The following is a 4,128-nucleotide window of genomic DNA, read 5'->3' on the forward strand; positions in this document are numbered from 1 at the left end:
TGATTCTGAATGATCTGTCAGCCTTTCAGCTCACTGGAACTCAGAAATGTGCTGTGTTTGCTGGACTTACAGCTGCAAAGAGAATGATTGCAACCCGTCGGAAACTGCCTCATGACCTGTTTGTGCGCACATGGATCTGGATGTAGTCTATATGGAACGCTTCATGGCGCGCATGCATGGAGCTCTGGAGATCTGGCAGAAAGTTGCTGAATCTGTGAGGTCCTCTAAGGTGTTTGGTCACTTGTCCTGTGTGTGTGTGTGTGTGTGTGTTTGCATTTTGCAAAATGGCTTTGACATTTGACATTCATGACTGGCATGAGAACACTGTATGTACAGTTCAAAATCCTGGTATAAATGGTACCCTTTTCTGGACTATGGTTCACAGAGTGTTATCTACTTGGCACAAGGAGGCTTACAGGAAATATTTCTCTTAAACATTTCAGATGACTTGTCTCAAATGTCTGCCATTATATGATAAATATCCAACAAGGGTTTCCTCTTTTTGTAGTTGCACTCACACATGTCTACCTAAATATTACAAAGTTATATATATCAAAAATACACAAGAAGGAGCACAGAATGCTACTATAAATGCCTGCAGGACATATTCCCTTCATGTCATAACCTTTTTTCAGGCAATGTAGAATAATTGAAAATGTAATAATATAACATTCAGTGCTATATGCACAAAAGAAACCAAACAAAAACATATCCAAATGTGGCGTTTGAGTGCTTTAAGAGTAGAAGAGACAAGACCTTTAATTCTCTAAAAGAGGTAGAAAAAGATAGTATAGGTCTTATCCAGAGTCATTTGTCTGCTGGTCTTGTTCCTGGTTTTCACAGTGGATTAAAACATATTACAGTTAAAGTGCAATATGTTATATATTTACTGTATTAAATCCAAAAATGACCACAATATGTCATCAGACATTAAACTAACATGCTAAGCTGAAATCAAGGCAGCAAACAAATGAACTGGTTAAATGGAGATAGATTCTATCCAACCTAAAAAAAACAAACAGCATGTTTCTAACAGTTAACCAGAGAAGTAACAAACTCCGGGTACACGTTGGAGATGTATTTGAAAGAGGGAGACAGCTTAGAGCCTAAAAGGACACAGAGTTGGTTAAATTCCTCCTAAAGCATTAGCTTCAGGCAAATTTTTCACGGCTACTAAGGACAGACATTTTCAGTCATTTCAACATTCATGTACTTAAGTTGAATTTTTCAGCGGTTGTAGCTGTCAAATGGTGAATAATTTTAAGCCAACAAAGGGTGGCTGTAAATCGGTAGAGAGGGGCGTGAGTTTTTGTGGTTGTTAGCGGTTGTTTCCGTAATTTGAAGTCGAGGAAGTGTGTCTGTCAGTGGGGTAGAGGGGACGGCGAGGTAGTGGTGTAGGTGAGGTAGGTAGGTTTTAGCGGCTGTTGCTGCAATTTTAAGCCAAGATAGGGTGGCTATCAGTCAGGTACAGCATCTAACGTTAACTACTCCGCTGTGCTGTGGCGTAATGTCTGGCTTTGTAAGACTAGTGTCTAGCAACATTATTCTGTGTTCTCAACCTGGCAACCTCCGTGAACTTTGAGTCTGGGGGGGGGGCGACATAGTCCAGTATTTTGAATTTGGACTGCAGTAACTATTTCAAACGCTAGCTGTCAGTATTAAAACATTGGACATTTAAAAAAACAACTGTAAAAAGCTTTGAAATTCTAAGAGAGAATCTTTGGTACAAAAACCTAAATAAATGCCTCTTTCTCTTTGCTATGCTGGATGCTCTCCTCCTGTTAGTCACATGGAGTCTTTCATCCACACTGATGATGAGAGGCCAACCACTGGAATCAGTCACTGTTAGGGCTTCAAAGCAGAGGGGAATAACTGTGGGATGATGCCAGGAAAATAAGGTCAGCTGCCTCATTCATAAAATGGAGTTATGGTTAAATTTCTTTTTTGTAACGATGTGAGCAGAAACCCACAATCAGCAGTTACAGTATTTATAACAACTTGTTTTTTTCAATCTTTTCTGTATTTCTAAGAAGACAACAAATCAAATCAACTATAACTGAAAGTTTAACTATAACACGCTTCGAAGTTTAACTCTTCTTATCCAACTCTCTGCAAAAAAGTGAATAAGCATGTTTTTACAAAATGTTGAACTTTTAACAGAAAGCCATAAACCATGTCTGTTAAAGTAATCTACATTCTTTTTTGGGATCAATTTGTTTGTATTGATTTTAAGATTAAATAGTGGTTGGGTTGCAATTTGGAAGATCACAAATAAAGTAGATGAATATAATCACAAATAGCCATGAATTTATCAGCACAACATTGGCAAGCAACCACAACCAAGACAAAAATAGAAGAAAGAAGAGTATTTGTTTTTCCCCCCCTAACATATCTCTCCCTTTGGCTCCCTCCAACCTCACCAACCCTATGGACACGGAGATTGTAAAGTCGGAAAGTAATCTGCATTATGTCCATAAACACAAACTTTGTAAGGATAGAGTTCTCAGAAGTTCAAATATTGAACCTTATGTAGCAAAGTGCTTCATGTGAAAAAAGCACAGGCATCCATGGAAAGTGATTTTAAAACTACAATCTAAACTAATTTAGTTTGGGTGTAAATTGTAAAAACATTTTGTTCAACCAAAATGGTACCTGGAAGGAGTCCCAGACTGCAGACATCTGCAGACGCTATATTAAATTTACTTTGTCTTGTAATTATTTATAATGAAAACTGTCCGCAAAGTGTTGTTTCCATTACTTGCTGTATTACTGTATAGCTCAGAAAGGACATGACACTTTCACATCAACCCAGCACATCCTGTCCTCCTTCCTGTGCCAAATTGAGACACACACACGCGCACACAAACACACACACAGAGCTCAGTTCAAGACAAGATGGATGTTGCTCTGATCGCGGTGGATCAATGAATTTACTATACAGTAAGCTGTGTCAGAAAATCAAAGAGTTCATTAAAATCATCTTTAATCTTATTGTTTTTGTTTTGTTTCTGTCTGTGATGTAATTGTGTGTGAGTGTGTGTGTGTGTGTGTGTGTGTTTGTATGCCTACGTGACAACATGTGTGGCTACACAATGTATGTGTATGTGTGCTGACAAATATAAGTGTGTATCTGTTTGTGCAGTTGAGTGCTAGTCATCTGTTTTTCTATTTTAGGCTCAAGTTTGTTTCTCTTTATGTGTGCTGTGATTTGGTGTGTGTGTGTTTGTGTTTTCCTCAGCATATCTGCACATGTACGTGCATGTCTGTGTGTCAAAATTAACTTTGTGACCTTTCCATGATGGCCCAGCTAAATAAAGACACAGCCGTCTTTCTCCCCTCTTCAAATTGGGCAGCCTTGGTTGTAAGTAGCACACAACTGCACAAGTAATCTATTTTATTGTGTGTTGATCCATTAACGCATCCGCTGCATATTTTTATGCCCGTTTCACAGCCTGCATTCATACTTTTCAATCAGATGATTCAGTTCTGATTTGGATTATCATCAGTTCTGGCTGGGCTTCGATTAAGAAACATATCACTAATAGAGTTATTACAGCAGAGCCTGATGCTGCCTATGATAATACTGTGACAATTTGGCATCTCGATTCTTTTCTTTCCCAACACCAGGAGGCACAATAATTCTTCAGAGTTTATATCCATGAAAAACATGAAAGTAATTGTGTCCACAGGGATAGCAGAAATGAGGCTCATTCCCTACTCAATGGTGAAGCCATACAAGAAGATACTTCCAGAAAGCCTCACACTTCCAGCTGGAAAAAGCAAAGCTTTTTATTTCTTTTACACATCTTTTGTGTGTTAATTAGTGAACATTTTTTGTGTTTTCGAATCTGGTTTAATCAAACTCACACACTCACACAAACACATACCTCTGTGCTTCTGTACTTGTGAGGGCAGAATGCTTTCTCTAACTCATTAAATCAGCTCAACCAAACACCAATGCAATAAAAACAGTAATGTATGCAGCCATATCTCACTGGGATAGTCTGTCATACTTTATAATAAAAGAACTTGGTAAATGTTAATAATAATAGAAACATAACTATGTATATTGAACACACACTCACACACACACACACACACACACACACACACACACACACACACACA

The sequence above is a fragment of the Etheostoma spectabile genome, chromosome 5 (assembly GCF_008692095.1).
Source record: "Etheostoma spectabile isolate EspeVRDwgs_2016 chromosome 5, UIUC_Espe_1.0, whole genome shotgun sequence".
In the NCBI taxonomy this organism is placed as follows: Eukaryota; Metazoa; Chordata; class Actinopteri; order Perciformes; family Percidae; genus Etheostoma; species Etheostoma spectabile.